General features: G+C 39.5%; 1 long non-coding RNA gene across 1 annotated transcript; it reads right to left on the reverse strand.

The window, feature by feature from the left end:
• Positions 1–538: 538 nt before the first annotated feature.
• LOC146432666 (uncharacterized) lies at positions 539–27,097 on the reverse strand. Its single transcript, XR_014854272.1, has 5 exons — positions 27,024–27,097; positions 26,586–26,748; positions 10,526–10,660; positions 9,027–9,111; positions 539–831 (listed from the first exon to the last, which is right to left on the reverse strand). It is a non-coding gene; the product is annotated as an uncharacterized LOC146432666 (long non-coding RNA).
• Between the last annotated feature and the right edge of the window lie 215 nt (positions 27,098–27,312).

The following is a 27,312-nucleotide window of genomic DNA, read 5'->3' on the forward strand; positions in this document are numbered from 1 at the left end:
AAAAGACCAAATGTTCTTTGGTTCACTTTCATGACTGTACCGTAGTACCCAGAAATGTCTGGCTGCATCAACAACGCTGGTTTGGACACTGAGTGTCCTTTGATTACAGTCCCAGCACTTTGCAGACACTTGTATTGGGGGAAAAAGGAAAATATGGTGAAAGACCGTGTTAGTACATTATGTTGTTCTGTATTGGGTTTGGTTTTGTTTAAAACAAGAAAGCTCAAATTAGAATTATGTGCCAATTCTTTATAAGATCCCACTCATTTGGCAAAGGAATTGCATTAATTACATCTTGTTTTCTGTACTGTGTCATTACAGAAGAGAGAGCACATGCTGCACTTGTGAATGAAATAATTCACTCCCATCTTTGAAGCCTTTGCTGTATATTTCCCTTTTCCTGTGGAAATAATGGTGGCCTGTAGAAGACTTTCCCTGGGTGATAAATACACTTTGCAAATGTACAGTGATGATCAGAAAGCAGCTTAAGTAAAACAGACTGCTAAAATCTAGCAAATCCATCTGATAGAAACATGATATAAAAGAGTCAAAGTACTTTTTCAAAGCTTTTCCCAAAAGTATTGCCTTAACCATAGTTTACCTGGGTTGTTACAGTCATTTACTGTTGCTGGGGACATCTCCTCCCCTGTGAGATGATTTTGGAAGATGGATGGGTTTCACTTACAGAAGAGGCAGTTGTTAGCTGAGTTTGGATTCTTTTTAATGCTGTGATTTCTGAGTTGTTGCAGGTTCTTCCTTGTGAGGCTGCATTTTGTTGAAGTGATCTGGAGTCACTAATCATGAATCACTAATGTCCAAGGAAAATCACTCCTGTCAAAAGAATAGAGCATAAGGAATGTTCAGAGTACACCTGTAGGAAAATGTTTTAAGATGGACAGTTTTCTTCCAGTAACTCTGAACTACCCCTCTACCTCAATACTGTTAATTCCAAAATTTAATTTCAGCTGTCAAAAAAATATATAGCCTACATGATTCATGAAGACCTTCCTTCATGTGTTGCTCTTTTCAAAAATTTATCAAAATACATCAAAATTATTTATCAAAATTATTTATCAAAAAAAGGTTAAATGTTGGGGGTTTACGCCAAAAAATAGCAAGGTTTTTTTTTTATCAATGGGGAAAAAGCAAAGTGGAAGTCTTTGTTTTGGTTTTCAGAAGTGAGCTGCAAAACAATATTGCTTTTACTCATTAAGATGCTCTGTAACTAAGTTATTCTACTTCTTACATAATTCTAAAATATATTTTTACAGTTGATTTGCATTGACGTCCTACAGTTTTATTTTAGAAAAGTGCCCAGCTTGTTTATGTGCTTCAGTGATATCAACTATATAAATTTGTCCTCAGAATTAAATAATCCTGGTTAGTAACAGAGTGAAATGATATTAAATATATTTCTAATGGAAAAAGCTAACTCTGTGCTGAAGTCAGATTGATAATTTCAATCTAATAATTTTAAATGCTGCTGTATTTGTAGTAGTGTTATTTTCAACCTGTTTAATTTTATCACCATTCCAGAAAATACAGAATTCTCTCTCTTACACCATTTTTTGGGGGGAATTAGAGCCTTTTAGAATGTGCAAAAATGTTCCTAGGTAGATCTAGTTTGCAGAGTGAGTCCTACCTACAGATATGGAACAAGGATGTTCAGGTTTAACATGTTCTGAGAGAGGTTGTTACATTGTTAGTTAAGAGCTGCATTACCTGACGTTTGGGTATTTCGACTTTTCAAACAAACAATGATTTTTCATTATTTATAAGCAACCTTCCAACCATTAATTTGTTTATGTGGATGAAAACCCCAGAAGTGCTTTATGGTTATCTCACCCCTCTTCAGTTCTTGTCAAATACTTCCATTGCTTATTTATTTATTAACTTAATTTCTAAATACACAGCACAATACCCTGTGAAAATATGAAGCACTGATGGTAGCAAATCAGCTTCTGTTTTCAGTGGGGACACAGTTTATACCTTGATTTTCTTCACTGGATAAATTCTTTGTCTCTAGCATCTCCAGATAGACAGCAGATCTACCAAAGTACTACTAAATACTCATTAAATACTAAGTAATTATTAAATTGCTACAAATCTGCATCTAGAACTAGCACCTAGTTGAGAACTGCTTGTAAGCAGGGACTTACATGGAAATATATTTGGCAATAAGGTAAATGCTTGTCATCATTGTGCCCTGCCATTGATTTTGGGTCTCTGCATGTAAGGACTGGGAAAAAAGGTAGAAATTTGTTTGGTCAAACAGCACAGCTCAGTTCTCAAGAAACAAAAAAGCCCTTGCAGAGTTAGCTTGGATGAGCTGATAACTAGGGAGCTGTAGCTTTCTGATAACTGAGGGATTTTCAGAGCACATCGAGTCACTGTAACTGTTAGGCAGTTGGGCCAAGTCTGCTCACAGTGAACCTTTCTTCTTCATCAGAACAGAAGCTGTATTGTCTATCCCAGGCTGTCATGTACCTTTGAGGACTATGGCTTTTCTAAAAACACAGATAAAAAACAGTGCACCTGTTTCCCATGATGTATGTCCCAGCAGTCATCACTTTTTTGTGCCTGTCTTGGTCCTGAGCATGGCACTATGTAATACTGTCCAGTGATGCTGTACTTTTGTCTTGCTTTTTACACTGTAATTCACATATTCCTTATTGCACATCATCAGACTAGTAGCCATAACTCACCTCTGTTTCTATTTCTTTTCTAATGCTTCCAATAATCTCTTGTACTGATGTATAAAAACAGCTAGAGCTGCAGTATCTCTCCATTTTAAGGTCTGAATTGTCTTAGCCATTACATTGGTTCCACACACTGCTTGGGTGGAGACGTCAGTTAAAACTCCCAACGTGGCCAGGAATTGCAGCTCTGTGTAAGTGGTGGTGGCTTTCTAATTTTTAATTACATTACACTAAAAAAGAGGATTTTTCCCAGAGCAATTTAGCGAGAGGGGAAAAATGGAAATACTGTTTGAAGATGACCTTCCACCCCAGTGATCTGGGGGTGATGTTGGCTGATGTCTGCTATTGCTCAGTTTCCCTGCCAGGGTCTTGCAGGAGTTGAGTGCTTTGTCATTGCTCCTAAGCAGAAAACTCCTGAGCTCACTAAACAGTTTTTGAGGGGTTTGGGAAATAGAAGAAGGATTTGTGAATGCAACTGCAGAACAAAGTATTCCTCAAGGTTCTATTGAAACGAACAAATATTTGACCAGACTTTGAATGCATTGATTCTAACAATTTCTTCTATCTGAAGTGCTATTTCTGACCTCAAGATCCTGAGAAAGAGAGGAGAGATAAAAAAAGAAGGGGATTACTTTGCAGCACTCCAGCATGGGAGCAGGAAAAGTATTGTTTGATTGTCTCCAAAAGAGAGGCAGTGCTGTAATTCTGTTTCGTTTTCGTCCACAGAACTTGGAAAGATTTTTCCTAGAAATGTGTAATGGGACTGTCAGAAAACAGACCCCTCCCCTTCCCAGTAGTTTCCTGCTGAAGTCATTTAAGGCCTCACACAGCTTTCATCTGTGTAGGCACTGAGAGCTCATGGGCCAAGATTTTTATTTTTTTTAAAGGGAATACAAGCAAAACTGAATCACTTTTTAAAAAAAAATCGTTAGGAATGAAAGTTGGAAGTTTCTCTGCATGTGAAGCTGGCTCTCCACTTAATCAGTTTCTCATTTCCGTTCTGTTTCCGTCAGTCCCAGTGAAGTGGCTGTAGGTGTTTTTCTTGTTTTAGGTATTGCTAAAAGCATTTATGTGAGCTGCCCAAAGGGGCGGAGAGGGAAGTTGTTCCTTACTTCACTTCTGGGACTGTCTGTTCAGGGCTTTACACAGGAGGTGACTTGGAAAGGCTTGTGAATTCCATTTACTGTGCACTCAGACCTGATGATCGCAGTAGGCTGAGCATACAAAACCTGCTCTGCAGGCAACAGCCCTTATGCAGTAGCTATTTAGAAAAAAAATCCCTTTGTGGAACTGGCAGATAGCCTGCATTTGCAAAGATGGGAGTTTTTGTTGGTTATATACACTATGTTTAACACAATGATCAAGGCAGCGTGCTCTTAGAAGAAACCATTACTACTCTGAATAAATGGATGCTACTCAGCATGCATTTTCTGGTTGGACTGAATTCAAGCCTCCCATTCTGAAATGGATAGCTTTTTTGGATCGCATTCACTTGTCTCTCAGACAAATCTGTAGTGTGGATTTGTTCCTTAGATGAATGGTACACATTTCATCCGGTTTCTTTCAAGTCGAACTCTGCCTGGCACAAGAATGATAAATGTTTTTTTTCTTTCTCCTTCTGTTTAGAAGACCATGTTGTATTGTGAAGGATGAACTTCATTCCCAAGAGGGATGAAGTGCATTCAGAGATGGATTTACTGGTACATGTTTGTAATGCTACAGCAGTGCCACAGGCACCTCATCAGACAGACATAGGTTGGGGTAGTCTTGAGCCTTAGTCACACTGCTTTTTTTTCAGCTCTTTTGTAAAGCCTTCATTGGAAGTTATATGTCCTTAAAGCCTCGAGGAGTCTTCTCTCTAGGGAGTGAATTTTCCTATTTTGTTTTACTATTAGTCTTCGGGGTAGTGCAGTATACAAGTATAATATACAAGCATTTCAGCCTTGGAGCATGAAGAGCTTCCTGATGTTAGCTGGTTATTATAAATTACATATGCATTTAAGAGAAGAAAATGCCAGTATTTAAGTAGGCCACCAGCATACTGTGAATGCAATCCACTGCATTCATATGACATTTAAAGCGTGTATTTGCATTTGCTATGAAACTGTGCATGTCTAATGTGTAATTTTTGGGGCTTTCCTTGAGGCAGTGGATAAGGAAGCTCAGTGAGTTGAGTACAGCCTAAAGAACAAATTTACTGCTTTGAATTAAACTCCCCATCAGGTCCCAGGATCACATTTGGGATTGATGAACTAACTGGTACACTTGGAGAAAATTTGAGCTCACTCCCAGCATCTGACCCTTATCCTGCAGTGCTGGCAAGCTCTGAGCATCACCTGTCCCTTTCACCTCCCCACATCCCACCTGTCCTTGTGATGAAACCATATGTTTAAGGCTAGACAGAAAAAATGTTCTGTGGCCTTTCTGATAAGGGCTGAGGTGAGGACACAGCACTTTTAGACAGTCTGGATTCAGGTTGGCTGCAGAGGCCATGTGGAAAGGAGAAGTTAGGCTGTGGCTCAAGACCTGTTTCTAGGAATGGCCATCTCAGGTATAATTTAAGCAAACCTGCTTAATTTGCTATGGTCCTATTTGTGCTGAAAACTTACCCAGCCTTTCCAAGGCTTGAGACCCTTACCTGGTTGCTAAGGTATTTTTATTTGTCTGTCTTATTACTGGCATTATTCTTGTTGCTTAACTACAGTGTTGGCAAAAGTTCTTGTCATACTGAAAACAAGATTTGAACTGAATCCAAAAACTGTGGAGTCAGTGCAGCTGGATGATGGGGAGGAGCTGGCACATGCTTTCTAAGATTTGAAACTATTAACCATATATTCAAGGAAATGGCATCGGAAATGTCTTTATTTCTGGTGGTAACTGATAATTGTCACCAAGTGCAGCTTTGATTCTTATTATAACTTCTTCTGTCAAGGGGCTAAGACTCTCCAAGCCTACTTTTGTGAGTTAGCAATGGTAATTAGAGATGCTTGGTCTGTATTACTGTGATGTGTACATCCACTGGTAAAGGTTGATAACAGGAAACTTGTCATTCAGAAGCCATTCTGCCAAAATGTGTGTCTGCTGTTTGGCCCCTTGTGTAACGAATGGCGCCAGTCACCACAAGTCACCGGGGGTGACCTAATGAGCAGTCACCACTAGTCACCACCTAGTCTTAGGGCAGCAGCATTTTTCTACAGAGTTCCTTTCTGTGTGTGAAAGCCCTTCTAAGCATCAGCAGAACAGCTGGCTCAGTGACTGAGGCACGCAATTTGCAGGGGTGACAAAAAGCTGTACAAGCAGTGTAAGCCTTCCTTCTGAGAATGGGACAGTCAGAGTTGCTGGCAGAAAGTGATAAGAGTGTCAGTGGCTGCCTAGGTTAGGGAAGGATCGGGTGTGTTCAGGGAGTGGGACAGTGTTTGTTTAGGTTTTTCCTCCTGGGACTAGTTTAGTATTTCAAGCACGTTTGGGAACTTTTTCTTCCCCCAATGGTCTAAGATGTGAACTGGACAGTGTGTACAGATCTGAGAGAATAAGACTTAGCAATGCCTCAGAAAAAGCAGTTGCATATGCTATAATGACAGCTTTGTTTCTGGGTGCCTGTGTAGGCTCAGTTTTTGTTTGCTGACTTTTCTTTCAGCTTAAAATACACAAGAAGATGCCTGTTGGGGCTGGAAAAAAAACTAAAGATAGACAAAACTGTAGAGTAAAATGGAGCTGAAACCAGCCCTGTCTGGGGAGTCCCTACGTGTGCTATGTTGGAGGGAACAGCTGGGGTCTGCTACTGACACCATTGTGAAACCCACATTATTTTCCACCTGACTATATGCTTAGTGTGCATGCCCTGTCCAGCAAAATGGAGAGCTGATACTTGTCTCCTTTTTACTCACTATCCATGGGAAGGTTATTTAGAGAGCATTGTCTGAGTCACTTTGTCACATGCCCATTCAAAAGGCATTTGCTGTATGTAAACTGCTCCAAGATGAGGAGTAGACACAAAGGGACATACTTGTACAAGTTGCTATTCAGAGATCTTGAAGCATAAAAACACATAGCTCTGAAGGAAAAGGCCAAGACCCTGGAAATAACTGGCCAGGGTAATGGAAATTGTTAAAAGAATGATTGGGAGCAGCCACAGCCATTGCCAAAATCATTACGTTCTTCAAGCTGAAAAATGAGCCTGGTGGTAGCAGCACATCCAGATGGCCAAGGAACAAGACTTACTGGTAATCCATTCATTTGCCTGGTTGGAATCTTGTCCTCCCACCAGCAAAAGGGGGAGACTCCAGAGAGGCTCCCAAAATGACAGGCACTGAGCTGCTCTCAGTCTCTGAGAAGGATTCAGGCTCCTCAGCAGTCAGTCAGTCACTGATGGAGGCACAGTCCCAGTGTGCAAACCTCAGATCATTAACTTGGGCTGTATGGACACTCTCCAGATCCTCTATTCCAGGGCCTGGGCTGTAGTGCTGTGTGTGCTGCCAGGATGGCTGGGTGCCTGCCAGCAATTAGGGACCCCAGGAGGTCCCTGGAAACTGATGTGCAGCCTTGTGGAGCTCTCCTTGCAGCACACCTTTCCCCAGCAGAGCATGGTTGCTGTAACATGGACAGGAGCTCTGCTCTACACATGCTAAGTACCCTTATCTCTCCAGTGGCCTAACTAACATAATTAGATTAAACTAAGAGGAATTGGGCCTTAATCTCATCTCTATCTTAGATTCTGCCACTCCTTTTCAGACCCAGAGAAAGGACTTTGAGTCCAAAAGCCTGCCTGTTCCTTCCAATTACATTAATTGTCCTAAAAAAAGATTTTTTGGTGTATGTTCTTTTTCTGCAAACTCTGTTTCTCTCTTCCTACAATACAATCGTTAGTTCCATCCTGGAATGATTGGCATGTATGTAAATTGGAATAAAAGGATCTGATCTGTACTGTTAACTAAGTTGAAAAAAAAAACCCCAAAGCTGTGCATTAGTGTAAGAAAGCTGTCATTAAACAGGCAGTGTTTTTTAATACAGTTAAAAGTCAAATACTATGGTTACCATAATATTAAGTTTTTCTCCCAACAATTCACTTGTCATCTTAATTAAGAGAAAATTTTCCCCATGAAGCATCTACTTTATTTTTAGACAAACCTGTGGCTATTTAATATCTATCTCCTTTTAAAATCTACTAGCAAGGTGGAGCCAACACACAGTGACTATCAAAAATATCAAAAAAAATCCCACTTGTTTTTCTTTGTTTGTAACCTTTTCTATGGTACTAATATTACATCATTATTTCTTTTTTACACTGACCAGGATCCTCATAAACAACTGCAAAGACTTGTGGTAACAATAAATACTAGAATAGCTGGAACTATCCTAGATGTCCTCTTGCCATACATCAGCACTATAAAGGGAGGTGCTTGTCAGCTGCATTAGCAAAGTAAAGGTGACAGGGACAGGGACATCTCGCTTCTCCTGTTTAAGTAAACATTTAAAAGATGAAAAAGCTCCTCTCTCCCGTATGGAACTGAAATGTGCTACAGAATGATTCACATCAAATAAATAAATGCTTTTCAGTTGCAATCATTCCCTATTGAGTTGAAGTGGTATTATGCTGTTTTAATCTCATCAGTTCCAGAAAGCATGCACAAATGAAAAGAAGTGATTTTAACACTGTAGGAGGGGGAATTGCAGCTTGTGCAGAGCATCCAGCCAGAGGAAGAAGAATAATTTTACAATGACTGACCTCAATTCTATGCCAGTTTGCAAATTCCACTACAATTAATTTCATTTTAATTTCTCCACTTCATTCCTGAAAAATTAACCCCGCATGGTAACCCCTCATGCATTTAACCTATCTGCAGTTTCCACACTTTTTGTCACAGAAGAATTTAATGCACTTATAACCCATTCCCAGTTTCATCTGATTGCCACTCCTACCCACCTTCACAGGGAAATTCAACTTCTGCTGCCATCTGCAAGAACAACCAACATTAAAGGTTATTAATGAACATAGGCAACAAACCTTTTTGAAATGGTCCTTTTGGGCACAGATGCACACACAGGAACACTCCCTGCCTAACGCTGAAACACAACCACCTCTTTGGTGAGCAGCATAAGTAATCTGACAGCTTGTAGCAACACTAAATAATCATCTAGTTAGCCTAGAGCGAAAATTGAAGCAGTGGGAATGTACAGCATTTGAATCAGCATTTGTTGGAGAAACATTTCTCTTGTGACACAGAAACCTGATTGACTGCAAATATACAAAACTTTGATAGTGCAGTACTTAAAGCTGGTAAATTCAGCAAAAAATACTTCAACACTCTTGTGTCTTGTTGATAGTACCTGTGCACTTTTGGAAAGATTTCTTCTTACAAACACCAGACTTCCTTGGGAAACTTTTTCTTTTGTACAACAGGGAGCTCCAGTCCTGCAAAAATATAATATTCTAATGAGATTATAGTCAGAGATGGTACAACATTCATGACAGTGATTTGTCACATACAGCTAAATGTTCTGCTTTAATGACTCTCTCCTTCTTTAGACTCAGCTCTGTACTGCAAACACTTGGTTTGAGGACAAAATTTGTTCTTCCTTTAGTATTTCAATACTCCTGTAGAGCTGAGGTCTGATGCTCCTGCTCATGTGGAATAGCATCTAATTTCCCAAGGTGTCTATTGATTTGAACAGGATCATTTGGTATGAGACATATCATGCAGATGTTACAGTTAACATTTCTGAGGTTTGTCTGTGCTGAAAAACAGCTCTTTGCTGTTTGCCAAGGACTTTGCTCATTAAAACAGCAGTGAAAAGCAAATCTTGGTGACACCTGAATGCATTTAAATTAGGTTTTTCAGTATGCTTAAATAACAACAAAAAATATGTAGGTGATTTTCCTGTGCTCTTGGTAATAATACAAAGGTATATTTCTAGCATTATTTAAAGTTCAGTTTTTCATTGGTTTTGGAATAATGGAAAGTCCTTAATACAGAAAAACAAACAAAAAAAATTCTATTTTCCCAGTGGTGCTCATTACTGATGCAGACTTGCTGTCAAATTTCCACTACACTGCAGAGAGGTACACATATCAAAAGCCTTCATATACTGGAAATTTTAACAATTTGGCAAGTAGAATATACAATTCATATAGTTAGGAACAGAGTGTAGGCACCAAAAGAATGGAAATATCATGTTGGTTTGAGGGTTTGTAATTATAAGAACATTGTCTTGAAGTCTTATCCATAGATACTGCCAGTTTATCTGAATTCAGTCCTAACACCATAGATGCCTTCTGCTTGGAAAAAATACATGCTAAGCCACTGTAATTAACTAAAATTTTTTTGTTATTTGAAAACTGCACAGAACTAGTTGCAGCTATAAGATTTCAGATCAAAATGTTTAATTCTGTAACAAAAAAGTATAAAATTAACAATGTTGACAAGTCTAAACAGATCCATTTTGATAGTAGCCAACTGCTCACTAGTAAATATGCTCCACCTCTCTACTAGGAAGCAGCAGATGAATTCTTGCAATTCTCTGTTAACTGTGATCCAAGTCCTTCTGAAGCCAGTGGCATGATTTATAATAAAACAGCTTATTAGATCTTCATTTTGCATGTTTGTCTCACTGAGATGAGTGCTTATTTCATTTGTTATTTCAGGGCTTCCAAACTCAACTCCACAGTTTGTCAAGAGCTGGTTTTTCTCTTGAAACTGAGATTGTATATTAAAGAGAGCACACTGGATAGCAACAGACATTTGTTACTGGTCTGTGGCAAGATACCAAATTGTATTGATGCTAAGAATATAATTTCAATATATTTTGAGATAAAAAGTCATACTGACCACACAAAATGTCCTTAGGTGACACCCATAATGAAGAAGTCACTTCTGATAGGCAATTCTTGCCCTTGCAGGTGTACTCTCACAAGGCTGGGAAAGTCTTTATTTTTGGGGGTTTCCATGGTAATGTTGGCAGTCCTAAATGGAAACAAAAATATTTAAAAGGAGATGTTAAAAAAAAAGCATGATTCCAATGTGACTGAAGTTTGTATTTTTCTGAGAGTAAAAAGCAGAAATGTTGTATATAAGTTTTAAAAGTCTACATACATTAAATCCAAAAACAAATTCAGGCACATTGTTACAAACTCCTGTGGGTTTGGCATCTTAAAAGACTCTTTACAGGCTGCCTTTTAAGAATCAGCAAAAAAAAAGTGACTCTTTCCATGGTTTTTTCTGAACCAGGCAGCCATTTTCTACAACCTGAATTTTCATACAATCAAAATAATCTTTGCAAGGGTGAAAATCGTTGCAGCCAAAAGCACATAACACAAAAATCCAGGCAGATTTTATCGATTTTCAGAAAAAGCCTTTAAGCACTTCAAATGCTTGAAGCGAAACTTGGGCTGGCATCTAAAAAAAGTGTCTGCAACACCATAGGGATTTTTAGATTTCCTTTTTGGTGCTGACAGTGAAATGCTGTGGGTGACAGGGGAGAGCTCAGCAAGTGCTGCCTCCTTGCCCTGCCATGCTCCAGGAGGAAGCTCTGTGGCCTCTGGAGCTGTGACCAGTTCTGCACTGTCCCCTCGAGAGAAGAGCCACAGTGACACAGCAGTGCACATGGCAGGGCATCAGCAAGCCTGGGAAGGTGGCACAGATCCCCAGACGCCTCAGGAAAGACAAGGGAAGCCTCTCCTCTCTCGCAGCAGGCTGGGAAGGAAGCCTGAGGCAGGAACATGTGGTGTGAGCCTTTGCCTGAGTTCCCTTTGCCTGGAAGGTGCACACTCAGCTGGCTCAGGCAGTGCAGGGACCTGCTGGCACTGCTATTTATACACCCTGGCTGAGAAAGAGCACTTGAAAGGGCCTCTGGTCTAAGGTCCTAGTTGTAAAAAAAACCCAAAACAATTCTGCATCTGTGAAAACTTCCAAAAATTGCTTTCCTCAGGGTAGAAGCCGGATATGTATTTGTTGAAGCAGGCTCTTAATGAGGTAGGACACAAAGGGCTTTCTCCCCCTGCGATACTTCCTGCCCAACAACAGTGTTCCCCCTGCTAACCCTGTGAACATTTCATGGGGACATTTTTTTGTTACTGTTTATTTCCACAAAGATTTATTTCCACTGTAGCAATCATCATCTGAGCCCCTTTCTTCCCCCTTCCCTCACCCCCATTTTAATTTCAGGGTTTTTTTCAGGCTGAATTTCTTCCCACTTGCTTGGTCTGGTCTTTTCATTAAAGTAAGTCCTTCCAATGACCCCCAATCATTTGCCCTTCCTGTCCATTCTTGGTTATGCCAAAACTGTTAGTTCACAACAGGAAACCAATAGCTTGTGCTATCAGGAGACATTTCCTTCACAGCACAAAACGTCTGAATAATAATTTCAAGCAAGGCTTCACCCATTTCCTGTGAATGGAGGGAAGTTTGCCTATCCCAGTCCCTCAGAGCTCTTTGTTTCCATCCCTTCGTGACGTAATGCTTTCTACATAGGGAGGATGGATCATTTTCCCTTACTAGCACTGCATTCAATGTCCTGTGTAAAGTTTTGGTACTGCTCCTCAGCAATAAAACATGTAACATTTACAAATAAGTTATGCTCTAGTTTATACTTGTGGAGTCTCTTTCAAAAAATAAACTCAACTTTTGGTGTCTGGAAAATGGCTATAATGAAAACACAGAGGCTAAATCCAGTCGGGTTTATAAAAGGTTTTACTTGCAGGCTATTTATCATTATAACTCCAGCTACTGAGTATCCTCCCAGCAGGTAGGAAACCCCGTCTAGGATCAGCTCTTGCTGAGCACCAGAATGTCCCAGGATGAAATGTCCATTGTGGCACTGCATTTGCAGAAATACTCCAGAAACATAAACTGAATTATCAATTATGAAATGCTTAATTTCATCCCTATATAGCAAAACATGCATTGAGCAAACAGTGAAGTGACTGACTTTGTAAAGTGATACAATACATCAAAGCCTTATAATGGCAATGCTAAATTGTAAAAAGGAGAATATTAAGCAATACATGTTAGCTCTTCAGTGCTGAAATATTTAGGATGCATAGTTTAGGCAACAACCGTGTTAAGCTGTTCTTTATCTAAAAAATGTAGGCATAGAAAATGCTATATAGGAGCTACTTTTCCCCATTGAACCCTACTGTGGTGCTTCTAAACCTATTTTTGTTAAGTTATGAAAACTGGAATCAGAATATGTATTTTATTTAATTTTCTACTTTTTTAAAACAAGCTTAATATGGGCTTGTGATTGTGATTTTTTTTACATCATATGTTTTTTCCCCCACTGTTAAAGGAAGCAAGAAAGCTTAAAAGGAGAATTTGTCAAAGAGTTTGAGAACCTTAAAAATAGCTCTTGTCACACTTGTTTTTATAATGCAGCCTTAATTACAGCATTTGCTCTCACACAAAAGCCATAATAAATCCCTCCATTATTCTGAAGGCAATAAAATTTTTATTACGTTTGTGTCCTCTGTGTAATTTGAAATGTTCAAGCCAACATGAAATGCTACATCTCTTACTTTAATTCACTTAGAATGAGACCATCCAAAGACCAAGCTGAGTCAGGTTACTGTTCTCATCCCTCCTTTAACCAGCACTGCCTGCACATCCCACTGCCTGTCTCCTCAGCTGGGATGCTGCAGGAGGCAGGCACCTTCCTTCTCACAGATTCCAGGCATGTTTGTGTTAGGTAAATAAGCTGATTTAACACCTCAGCACAAGGAGCTGTGTTTAAGAACAGTATCTTTGTGTTTGAATGTCTCTTGCTTGAAAGGCAGGAGTGTTGTTTTCTTGCTGCTGACTGGCAGAACCTTTGCATTTTGTGTTTTCCTGTCCATTTCCAAAGGTGCATTTGGCAGTTATGGACCCAAGCAGCAGAAAGTCAATGCACTAGGCTGATTTCACCCACCCTGAACACCTTCAGTCCTCACTTTCCCCATCAGTGACTGTTAGGTGTGAGGCTATGTCAGTCTTTTTGTATTTGTTTCAGAGGAACTGATCAAAGATTAGTTTTCATCTTCATAAAGATGAATTTTGTTTCACTGTATTTGGGACTGAAGAAAGTGTTTCACCCTCACTGTCTTTCACAGATCAGAAAAGTGTGTCTGAAGAAAAAAATCTGTAATATATCATTCAGTCCTTTTTCCAATTGTTCAGCCTTAAACAGGGATATCTTGTTAAAATCTCCTTTCAAGGTGATACCTCAAGACTATTGCTGAATTTTTACTCTTCTTTCTTTTCCTTCCCAATTTTGAATCCCCTTTCGTCTGGGCATTTAAGTATGAGTAAGTAAGATTTAAATGTGTAACAAAACCTCAAATAGTTGTTCATTCAGCAGTTGGTAAGGCCAAAGCTGGAAACCCTTTCTTTGTTCTGGCCATCTGTGTCCAAAGCAGAATAGCAGGTGAGCTGGGGAAAAAGCAGAAAAACACCAGTGCCCAAAGACACCAGCAGCTCCTGTAAGACTGGACTTGCTAAATATGTCTAACTGTGCCTAATGACAAGAAAAGCTAATGATGGTGTTATTCTATTGGCCATTAGAAAAATACAAATGCCAAAATGTAACCATGCATACTTAAATAAAAAAATAATCAGGCCAGTCATGAGAGAAAGCTTCCTGTCAATGTCGTTTTAATATTACGAAAAGATCTTTTATAGGAACTGTGGGAACACAATGTCCTTTTCAGCTTGTAAAACTGCATTTGCAAAGCACTCTGAAAAGGTCTGTGGGTAATACCACAAACTGTCAAGAAGTGACATCTAAGTCCCTTTCTTCCTATTATTAACTTGTATAATACTGTATGTACTTGAGTAAATTTCTCTAAAAATCCTACATAAATGGGAGTTTGTGCAGAGTATTTCTGGTTTGCTATGGAATAGATCAGAGAACACCATCCATCTGTCAAAACACGTGAGAAAATTATGCTTAATCCTAATTTTCTAGTTGGTGAGCTGAGACTTGGAAAAACTAGGAGACTTGGTAAAGGCTGCCCAGAGAAAGAAGAAGCGAATGTAGCACAGCCTGTTAGCCATTACAGGGACTGCAACTGCACATGCCAGCTTTTGGGACACATCACACAGTGCTAGTGTGCAGAAGGTTCCAGACTTTTCTATGTAATACATATCAAAGCTGTCAGGGATGTCTGGTGCCCTCAGTGCAGCAGCAATGATGCTGTGTGATATGGCTGGAGGGGAAGGGAGCAGAGGTGCTGCACAACAATCCTAATAGACAAGGCAATGCCAGTAGCTGGGAATGATCAAATGTCCCTGCTAAACTGACAGGAATACGAAAGGAGCTAATAGCTGACTTTTTTAACACTGGAATTTTCAGGCAAGTAAAATCATAATTTTATCAGAATAGGGATATCAACATTGTATCATATATAACCCTTGGCTTAAAGTCCTGGTAGGCAACAGAGCAGTCCTGGAAACTAGATACCTTTAAAATCCATGTCACTTAAACAGGTTAAATCCCTCTAACACCTTTCATGCCAATATTTTCTCTGCTTAGCGCTCAGTCTCTCATTATGTTTGACATTTTATTTCCACTATTGAGTTGTCTTTTCCTTGTTTTTGCTCACTCACAGGGCATACTGGCCAGCCTACAAAAAAGTAATTTGAATGTTTCAAACTAGACTAATGTATTTTGACTGCATCCTCTCTGACACAGAGGACTGTAATGCAGCCAGCTGTTCATTGTTACTGTGTTAAATAAAGTAGAACTCCCTTGTGGCATTCCATATGCTAACAAATGATGTAATGAAGTTCTGGTCATGTGAAAATTCTATCATTATACCACCCAGCATCCCCCATGAGCACTCAGAGGCTAACAGACTTGCCTGAAAAGCCCTGTTAACACATCCTCCTTACAATACAGAACTGCAATTATTTTAATCTGACGTGCTGCTTCTTTTCTGTGTGCCACATGCCCTAGTGGTACAAGTACACTTTTCTGTTTTGGTGAAGAGGTGCACAAGACAAAGACGTAAGACTTTGTTAATGTGATGTTACACATCTCTACACACAGAATATGAAGAGCTGATTACAAGAAATGTGACCTACAAGTGGCAGGTAGGACTGCTCAGGTGAGCAAAGACAGAGAAGGAGGGAGAGAAAGCCTTGCCAGGACAGAAGGAAAGGGCATCCTCTAAGAGACCTGCATGAAGTCAATTTAACAAGCTTGTCCTTCTTTCCTCCTTCCTTCCTCCCTGTCTCCCTCCCTCCCTTGATAAATGTTGTACCATGTCAGTGATCCTGTTTCTAACACAAACCCACACACAGTTGTAGGATCACAGCTAAAGAAATGAAGAAATGCAGAGTGGGAGTGAGACCAAATGCCAACTGTTAAAGTTTTACATCAACACTTTACCAGCTTTCATAGAGCTGTGCCTGAAAGTGTGAAAAAAGAAGCAGGGATAAGAATGAAGGAAAAGAAGTAGATGATTTTCACCTTAGAAAACATGGTTATAGATAGAAATTTTAACCTTAACTTAGGTGATTTTAGTTCACCTCAGTGACTTACTCACATGAACCAGGATAGCAAAGAGGTACAGCTCAAATGGGCTGAAGGCAGCTGAGGAAGTAGCAAGGGAGATAAAAGCAAGCACTGTGCTTTTACCCAGGGAATTTTCAGGCAAGAGAAACCAAATAATAGCAAACTCAATTTAAACTTTTAGATGTTGCAGATGGCTGCCCAGTTCTTCGAAGTCAAATCCACATGTGGGGTACCATCCAGCCAGTCACATGCTGCAGAGGAGACTTGGTTGTGGAACTGAGTCCCTTAAATTGGCCAATCAGCCACGGAAATTGGGCACTGCAATACAACTCTGAATTCCCTGGAGATGTACAAAGCAATAGTCCTGTGAAGTTCATACTTCTGTTAGATTTGAAGCATGTATCTCTTGCTCTCTTCAGAGCCTGTACAGCACACTTTTGGTGGAAAGCAGATGCTGTCTGGAAAGTGAGGTGAAAAGGAGAAGGTTCTGGGCTAGCAGGGGAGCTGGGGAGAAAAGGACTGAGAGCAGCCATTCCCAGTAAGCAGTGGGGTTTCCAGGGCAATCCTGTGTGAGTTTGGGCTTTTTGGTCTGTAAGAACAGGATCTCTAGGGCAAGAACAAGAGCATTGCATCATACCTGACTGTTGGATGTCAGTCTCTTTTATCAGAAACTAAGGTATTGGGAGATCACCAACTATTCCATTATATGACCATAGTTCAGCACTGCTAGCAACGAGGGCTGATTTCTCTGGTGAGAAGGATGTGAGTTTGTCTCCTGTTAAAATAAAAGGCAACAATAAGCTGAAGCACTTGCAGAAACTAGAAAGTCTGAAATCAGAAGAAATCCTAAATATGTGTGAGGACAGCAGAGCTTTGTGCCCCATGGTGCAGATCTTTTTGAGTTCCCTGCATTCTCCTGCACAAGGCAGCAGGACTGCACTGCCCTCAGCATGGCCACACAGAGGGAGCAGCATGTGACAATTAGTCTTACTCAAAGCCCCACTGGCACAATGGTACTGCTTCAGGCTCCAGAGGAAACCTGAGTGTGGCCAAAACAGGTATTTCTACTGTGCAATGCAGACATACCCCGAGAGCCTCTGTAAACAGGTTAAAGCAGCCTGAATGCATCTCTGACAGCACTGGGATATGTTCCTTTCCATGATTCACAAAGGACAGGCAGAAACAATAAGTCAGCAAACACCAGTCCCACGTAAGCTTGGCCTGATTAAGGTTTTCAGAGGAGGGATAAACTCTCATCTGAGCTCGAGCCTGGCTATGCTGCAGTTTTGTCTTGGTGCTTATCTGTTCTTTCCTACAGAATTCACTGCAAAAATGTCAGTGGGCTTTCACTAGCAAGGATGGGGAGGAGGAAGAACACCATTTGGCATTTCCCAAATGTGTTCACACGCTTTTCACCTGTTTACATTTCTTGACCATGGTCTGAGCCCAACCTCAAACTAACCTTGAACCTTGCAAACTAAATACAGCCCTGCTAGTGCAGCTGGAACAGGTGAGAGAGCCAGATAACACTGAAAGAGCTTAATCCAGAGTCTTAAGGAAAGAAAGAAAAAAATTACTTCTCAAAATCTATGCTGCTAGAGCTACCCTTTTTGCTACACTGACAACTTTTTGTTCTGGAAATAGCAGTGAAATATGTTCACCACCACCTGTCATGGATCTGAATGAAAAATCTTAACAGTTTTACTGCCTAAGTAGTGCCCAGGATAAGGACACCTTAAGGACAGAGACAGACTGCTGACTCACCCACCCTTGCTTCCAGCTGAGCAATAGCCTTGGGGAACTGTGGAGCAGAAAAGCCATTATACAGATCTGCTCCTATTCCATATTCTGCCTGAAGAAAATAAATAGATCTTCCCTTCCTGTACCCTGGATGGTGTCTGGGAGCAGTGCTAAAGCTTTCCAACTCCCACAGAGCCCCGTCTACAGCCGAGCTCCCAGGAGAGCTGCTGACCCAATTGTAGCACCTGGGGGAATATTGTGTTCAAATTCCCATGAGGAGATATGACTGTGAAGCTGTGGGCTGTGATCCAGGAGCTGAGACTTCATGAAGCAGTTTTACTTCTGCAACAGAATTAATGATGTAAATGAATTGGCACTGAAACACCAATAAAATAATTCTTAATTCTTAACATGGCCTCAGACTGTTGAATCATAAAATACGTGTTCTAGATAATATTTATTTTCTTTTTTAATTCACTAAAAAAAAAACCAAACAGAACTGCCCTCCACTCTCCCCCTAGAAGACAGATAGCATTTTCTGAAGTATTTTGGCAGAAGACACAGATTATTGTATTTATTGGTGACATCATAATGAATTAAAGTAAAAGGAGAAAAAATAAAGCAATTACAAAGAGGTCAAATTCCAGCCATCTGTCCGGGGCAAGGTTCAGTTTTGAAGTAATTTTTCAAAAGAGATTTTACAGTTACAATTTCTAATGAGGTTAATTTGAAACTGAATATGCTAATCATTGGTTTGATACCCTTGACACTGCAAATGTATTGCTTCCTTTGGTGTGATAATGTTACTTTATCATCTTTCTTTTGCTACTCTGTCAAAAGAACAATTTCAATTTCAGTCAGAGGCTCTGACTTTCATATTCATGGAAGATTGTGCTGTTCCATTATCTTAACTGGAAAAAAACAACTCTGGATGAATCACAACAATTGGAGTTGGTAAGGATGGAAAATAGGATGCTGCCTGCTGAACACTACCCATTCAGGATTGCTATGCATAGGCTGGGAGCCTTTCCAGAGAACTGAGCATGAATTCCACCCCATCTAAGTTGTTGGTCAGTTTTATTTGGGGGTTTTTTATTACTTTTTTTCCCCCGTGACTTTTCTGATATCATTTACAGAACAACTCTCAGGAAGTAACGAGTTTAAATATTTTCAGAATTTGCAGGTTTCATCCCCTGGCTTTGAAGTATATATAAATTCTACAAGGCAGAAAAAGTGAAAATAATGGTTTGCCTTCTACCTATAGGCCACTGAGCTGAATCATACTACTTTCTAAGAGTTGTTCAGCAGCATACTTAAATGGTGCTTACACCTTCAATACCTCCTAATCTAGAGCTGTTAACAGCATCCAAAATCCTCTTCTGTCTAGCCCTACACAGCCCAAGTCCTCTGGCACAGCTTAAAAAGAGAGTGAGAACTGAGAGAGGCAGCAGCCCTAACACAGATTTACTATTCAATTAATTAACTCCGTCTTCGTGTTAATCACTGCCACATTCAACTCAGAGATTGGAAACATGCAGAAAGGGGACAACAAACTAGAAAAAAAAGAATCACAAAACCAAGAATCCATTTCAATATTTATTGGGCAAAAATAAAATGAAGATTTCAATCCAAAACCTGTGTGCTCTGCCCACAACACAAAACTGACAAAACCACCCTGCAGTATTGTGGTTTCCATGTTTGTTCTGAAATCCAACACACAGAGGCATTACTGTGGAGTGAGTCCTGTGAGACTAAGGGGGAACAGTCCTCCTAACCCTCCACACGTCTCCTACAGCTCAGTGTATGTTCCTTCTCACGAGGCTTCACCACTACACAATTTCCCTCTTTTCCCATTCCTGCCCAACACACAGGAACCTGTGACCACCTGTAAATTAGCCAATATCCCCTTCCACCTACCTCTTTTCAGAGGCCTGGTGAAACACATGGTTCTACATGGGGGAACTGCTTTCCTGTTGGGTATTTTTCTGTCTGGACCAAAGTGCTCTGAGCTACTGCTTCTTAAACTGTGAGAACATAGCTAATGCAGCACAATGGCTATCTCCACCCTAAAGCCTGTTGGTCTCCAAAACCACAATCTGACTACATTGCAGCCAAGTTCCCTACTTTTTTATATATATTTGTATATATTCCCTACTTTTTAATATATATTTATGTAGATAAGTGTATATTTATATTTATAGATTTTTATGTGCATTACAGTATATTTATACTCACTAAATGGATAAAAAATGAATCTACTGACTTATACACAGAAGATGTCAGTGTAGGCCAGCTTGGATGCAGGATACAGTTTAGGTACAGAACTCCAAGAATTTTGTTGAGAAGAAAAAACATCAAAAATATCTCTGTTACATAGTTAAATACACTTATGAACTCTGTCTAACCAATTATTTTTGTACATTGGCTTGAAACTACAGCTGCAAGCTGTACAAAGGAAATGACGACAGGATATAAAGGACTAGGGAATATTCAATATTTACTAAACAAAGATCTTACTTTGAGCATGTGTTCAGTCATACCATAAGTATTTGACAGAAACAGCTCTCTGTGCTTGGACAGTTCAGACAGTCATTGCTGTCATTTTGCAGTGCACATGCAATTAATCACATTGCATTTAAGGTACGTGCAATAGCTGAATTTGTCCTCCCCTCTTAAATGATGAATTCAAGACAGAAAGGCTCTAGCAAGCCAAAAAGCATTGATAAATATTAGAACAAAACCTGAAACCCTGAAAGACCATGAACATTTCGAGAAATTCATTTCATACCTTAGTTGTTCAAAGGAACTCTCTTCAAAGGAGGAATTTCCAAGCTCAGACCTGAAGACAGGTTAAAATCACACCAACTTGTTGAAAGGGATTTTACAACTTCATTTGACTTCTTGGGTGATTAGAGAGCAGTTCAGAACATTTTTAATATTACCAGATGAGAGTTTTTCCTTTAACACAATGTGTTATGTCTTCTCCTTGGGAACTGACGGAAAGGGCTATTGTAAAATATTATAATTTATGAACTGTGTTATGGTGTTTGCCAGATGACTGTGCAAGGGGCCCCTTGTCTAATCAGGCTGCACAGAGTTTAGGCACTGTAGTGACAGACTGCCATGCTTTAGGAGCCTTCAGTCTGGAGAGGCAACAGAGGCAAAAGGTCAGAGCTGATCACTCCTGTGCTGGAGATGGCCAACAGTGATTAAATTACTTGTCCAGCTTCAGAGAGTGAGAACTGCCATCAAGCAGGAAACTAAGCTCAGATCTCCTGAGGCTCATGGTTGCACCCCTGATGTGCTGTGACTCACAGTTAACTCATGGTTGATTAAAAATAATTAGGATTTCAGTTATGAGGGATCACCCATCTTCTCTGCCCTTCACATTTTCTAGGACCACTTAAGTGTTCACATTTTACTGGCACTCTTTTTTGTAGAAATTAGTTTTGAGGCCCAGATATCTAAGCATCTGCAGACATCTTGGTTCACAAAAGATGATAAAAGACATGAGGGAAGACTGATAATTCCCTGCCACTCATCTGAGCCAGCGTGAGCAAGCAGCAGTTCCAGTTCTGGTAAGATATATATGAAAAGACCTTTGATTTGTTGGCTGTAAATTCGGAGAAACTGTGATCTCTTTGCAGAAGTCTTTGACAAGAATAAGAGCTATAGTCCTAGAATAATTTATTAGCTAACTCTTTAAAAGTGGACTCTGTTGGAGTCACATTTATGGTGGACTTGCCTCTGCTTGCTGGCTTTCTGCTCTTATTCTATCAGGATCCTCTGCAATCACTGCATTTCCTGAACTTCCCCATCATTGATTTACTTTTTTGTTCAGATACATCCTTACTTCTTTTCTCAGGTGCTGCTTATGCACTGATTTGAGAAACTGTTAAGCAAACTGGATCAGTGTAACAATAGATTGTCTTGCTTCCTCGCTGCTAACATGGGTACCAGATTGAAGAGAACCACAGAGACAAAAGAAGAGTGGCAAGTCAAGCTTTTTGCACCTTCTGAATATCTTTGTAATGAATCTTGTTCTCCTATCACCTTCACAGTTCAGCAGGGAACTCTGAAACAGATCTCCCTTGTTCAGTAAAGCCTGACTCACGTCTAAGATAGCAGTAAGTTTTACACCCCTGCACTTCCCATTCATTCTAGAAACACTATAGCTTTCTCTGAGCTGGCTGCAGATCTTCCTTCCTTCTCCACCCCCACCCAGCTGGAAGTTGCAGGAGAAAAAAGTTGTAATATTTAGCTTCCCTGCAAGTTTTTTAGTGTTTCTTATCTCTGGAAGGGGTTTGATCTCTTCCTTCTTTGATTAGAAGGTGACCCAGATGGGAAGGTACTGCTATTTTCTGCCATCAGCAGCATTATTAATTTGTTCAAGTTGACAGCCCACTAGATTCTCACTAGATGAGAATTTATTATAGGAGGCCTTAAGGTATAGAAAGCAACAAAAATAGCTGCATAGTGTGTGGCTAGCAAGCCTTCCCAGAGTCATTTACTTCAGGTGTGCTTGACATTTCTGTACAAGGACCCCAATCGGTACTCCGTAGTTAACTTTCTCTTTTATGATCTCATTTTTCCTTCTCACTGTGAAAAGGAAAGAGTTTTGCTCAATCCTACCAGTTTGTTCCAAAGTCAGGGGAGACTACATCCAGTACTGAACAACACAACAACATGTCAGGAAAAATAAATGAAATGGCTTTGTGGTGTCAGTTTGCGAAGAAATGAGATGAAATATTTTTTCCATGTGTCGAATGAGCCCAGACAAAATCTGTCTAGATACTAGACTCACTACAACCTACTTGTAGAATTTTTTTGAGGAATGAACAGCCTATTTTATGGCAGACACTCAACCATGCTACACAGTCTGAAAAATACTCCCTTTTCTCAGAATAAAATTCTTTCATAGCTAGATAAAACAGAGTGGAAGTTATTTGGTAGAGTTTTCTGGAATAGCAGAACACATTAGCTGTGATTCTACACAGCACTCATATTTTTTTCTTCATTTCCAACTCCTCTTGAATCAGAACTAAATGAATAAATCCCAATAAAAGGAGAATTAAAAAAATCAAGTGCTTGTTCCAGGTGACCTCATATGTTGGAGAGCAAGTTCTGGGTGACTGTGGGTTACTGGAAGTCTATTCTGGTTGGAAATTTATGTGAATTCTTTTTTCTCCAGGGCTAGGATGAAGCTAGCTTAGCTTCTATTAAGCTGATTTCAGGTAAATACATATTATTTAAGCTTGAAATTTTTGGTTCACAGAAAGTTCAGATTGTCACCCTCTAATTAAAAACAAACAAACAAAACCAAACCACAAACACACAACAAAAAAACCCAACACTTCCCTCAAAAAACAACAACAATACACACACACAAAAGAACCCCCCAAACCCAAAAGAACAAGTTCATGTTGTTCCAGGGTGGATTATCCATGTGTAAAATGAGCATTTCTTTCTGTCTTTGACCTACACACTTTCCTGTGAATTTCATTTACCATCAAACCACTGTCAAATAGGAGTGACAGCATTTTCTGTAACTTGCAGCCACTAAGTCTCATTTTAAACACTGAAAATATCAGAGTATCCAGCTTAAGGACACCAATTAAAGCATGAAGAAGAAACTTTCAGGAAAAGATTTATGTGCAGAGCGTCACTGTGTCCTTGGGGGCAAAAGAAGCATTTTAAATAAATAACTTTTCTTTTCTTTTTTTTAACAGCCAAGAATTCTTGACTTTTCATTCACAGCTTCTAAAATGTAAGTACATTAACACTCATAAAACTGCTCATTCCACAGCTACCTTCCACACACTAGAAAGATTGTTTATTCACAGCAATTACTGAAAGCACCACCCATTCTCACTGTATCTCTCAGGCCACAATCACTGGTGTCAGATGTGTTTTTACTAACGAGACTGTGGAACTGGTAAGCAGAGAGCTTTCCCACCCTTCCCTTCTCCCAAGCATTCGACAAGCTGCAGTTTCAGGGTGGCCACACCCTGCTTGTTATTGTTAAATTGAAATATTAAAGGTGGGTTCCTTTCTATTTTCCTTAGCCTTTCACCTCTGTTTAAAATAGAGTGCATTCAAGGGACATCTGTGTTACTGGCAACATCATCACATGAAGGAGCTTTCTATAAATAGCATCACTACTGAATAAAGGGCTGGAGCATAGCACTCACCAGCACCATGAAGTCAGGATTGCATTATTTATTCTTAGTAGATCTGATGGCTAATGAATAAAGTGTATGTTTATTTCATTTTGAAACAATATGGTTAAGGTACAAATAAAATTAAGAAGTAAGAGTCAGAGAATGCATTGCCAAAATTGCTATATTTCTTAGGAGACACTGGCAAAATGATTCATATCTGAATTCCAAAGGGGCTCCTGAGTTTTTGCACTTTTGGTTTTAGAGGTCATTTTTGAAAGTGTGGGTTCTCTCTTCTCTCTGTGGTTTTCAGCTGTAAAATGGGGTTAATAACACTTAACTAGTTCACAAAAATATTATGATTGTGAAAACATTCATGTGAGTAAAATGCATTAAGTTTCTCCGACTGAATGAGTCACTACAACACAGAAATTATTTCAGTTTGAGATGTTTGGCATGTGAAGGAGCAAGGTAAATACCAGAACATTTTCTTCTGTTTTCCAAACTGAAAAAATTACAAACTTTATAAAACAGAAGCCAGACTTTCAAAGAGCTAAGGAGAAATAAACAAAACATAACTATCCAAATATGCATTCATAGCTTTATGTAGACATACCTCAAACCAGTCCTAAATTTGCCTGCTGAGGATTGTTCAATGACTAGTCAAATCTGTCATTTGCTGGTGAAACTCAGTTAATTACTTATTCTGTAAACTACTACTTTTAAATACACCAACTAGGTAAACCTGGTTTGAGTGTTTATGCTCTGAAGAGATGATTGCAGTGAAGATAATCTGATTTAAGCACACAATATGATAAAAATTAGGTTTGTCTGAGAGACACAGGGACAAGAGAAAAGATCATAAAAAGACATAGAAAATGGTAGCAGACATGATTTCACCAAGTGGACTCATTAGCAGCAAATCAATTACAGAAGAAAATCTACAGAATTTATTGGAATAGTACATAATTTTGCTATTCCTAAAACATCCTATGTAATGTAATAAACATGCCAAAGAAAAAAATGTATCTTCCCCCCCCCCCCCATTACATGAAGGAGTTAAAAGAGCTTCATAAGCCTCATGTAAGACAATGTTAAGCACACAGACTTTCCAAGCATAAAGTCTTCAGTCTACATTACATTTCTATTTTATGCTAGAGGTTTAAAATATATATGGCATTTCTCTAAGGGAGAAACCCATTCAGTTGAAAGTGATGAGGATTTTGTTAAAAGATTTGTATGTATCAATGACCAGTCCTTGCAAATACACATGAAATGACATAGAGATGTGTCTCTGAAAACTGGACCAATCATTCCTAGTAAATTATATAGTTAAAAATGAAATCTAAGTGGTTTCTGAAGAACACATGGATAGTAAGGGTATCTAAGTCTTACTGTGCTCCAAGGTTTTCAAAGTAGACCCAAAATACTGAAAAGTTTTCTTAATTTTTTTTTTCCAAATTACTCAGTGTCTCTTAGAATAAATTCACATAGAAAAGCCTAAGAAAGAATAATCAGGAATGAATAGGAACAAAAAAAGAAACATCTTTTTGGCACCATGTAAACACATTACTTACCTACACCCTATAGTACTGTGTGTAGCTCTGATCCCTTTTCTTCTGCATCAATCATTAGGAATAATGCCATGTGTCATTAAATGGAAGTGATATTGGTATTATTTTTCAGGATTGATTGATTAAACTCTTAGGTATGTTTTATTCAAATGCAGCATTAAAAAATTGAATGCTGAAATCAATAAGGTTGGAGGAATACAATTGCCAAGTAAAACAAATCAGAATTAAATGTACATTTTCACCAGAGAGCTCCCATGAGTTGGTATGTGAGCCTTAGGAGAGGAGTAGGCAGGTTAGGTCTCACAGAGACTTATTTTCTTTGGCTGGTAAACAGCTAATCATTTTTTAACTTGGCTCTTGTTTCAGATATCACATTCTACATGACTGCCCTTATGTTCCCCTCTTTTAAGTATTTTGAGTTTCTTTCATATACAACAAGGTCTTCTAATTCAATATCAGTTTTTTGCTTAGAGTAAGAAAGCAATCTGCTGCGTTGTATATTAAAGGGAAACCAAATATTTTTGGTGACAACTCAACACCTAAGGGTTCGAACTGACTCTAGACTAATGATTGTTGTCCTATCCTGTATTCCTCAAGTCATATGGATTTTTGATTAAAGTGCAACCACAGAGTTGCATAATAAATCAGTCACTACAGTAAAACACCAGTAATGACCCAATCAGATGTGAAACTTGTGCTGCTCAGCCATCAGTCAGAATCTATAGGGAGCTGCAGTACCCCAGGGAGGGAGGGTGGAGCAGACATTGTCTCTTCCAGAGCAGCCTCACAGGATTGAGGACAGCAAAGCTTGCACCACCTCTTTTAATTTAAGCTGATTGACTGTCAGCTTGTTATCTGGCATGACTACAAAACCTGATTTAGAGGCACTCAGAAAAATGACTGTCCAGGAGCAAAATTTCATGGGTTACCTCAGGCTGGGAGTATAAGCTCCAGCTGTGATTGACTCTTGAAAACTTCTCCAGGTTTGGAGTGTGGTGGGAAGCTGGTTCTCCTAATCCTCTTGCAGAACTGTACATTTCCCAGCATGCAGGTCTTCTGAGGATGCTCAGTGGGGTAAATCTGCAGTGCCAGCTGTGAAAAGAAATGCCAATCGTTTTACTATTTGCCTTTCCAATTACAATTACCCTTTGATTCTTCTGAGCCCCTGGTTTGCTGGCCCTGAGCATCTGCACTGATTCAGGCTGGGGACAGATCACAGTCCTGACAAGCGCACTGCTCACTTGGGAGGTTATTCGTTCAGACCCACAGCATTATTTTCTAAATTTCACTCCTAATATCCGCCCACTTAACAAAAATCAATACGTCTACACAAAAAACTTCCCAGTTTGTTTGTGCAATACCCTTACCACTCCATCCAGGTTTCATATGGTATTCCAATGGCTGATCTGGATTTGCAGGCCATGTCTTAATAGATTTGTACTCCCACAACTGTGAAAAACAGTACTATGGCTGTAACAAAGCATGTCATGTAAGGAGACTGATTAGCTAAGATAAAGCACTGTGGGTGTCTAAAATGCAACCCAAACACCACGTTTCTATTACAGCTATGCGTATGTTCTGAGGCAGGTGCTGGAATACCTCAGATGTATCTGGTTAAATAAGCTAACACTACTAGACTGTTGCATAATAGGTCAA

Source organism: Lichenostomus cassidix, chromosome 10 (assembly GCF_008360975.1).
Source record: "Lichenostomus cassidix isolate B80296 chromosome 10, HeHo_3.0, whole genome shotgun sequence".
NCBI lineage: Eukaryota > Metazoa > Chordata > Aves > Passeriformes > Meliphagidae > Lichenostomus > Lichenostomus cassidix.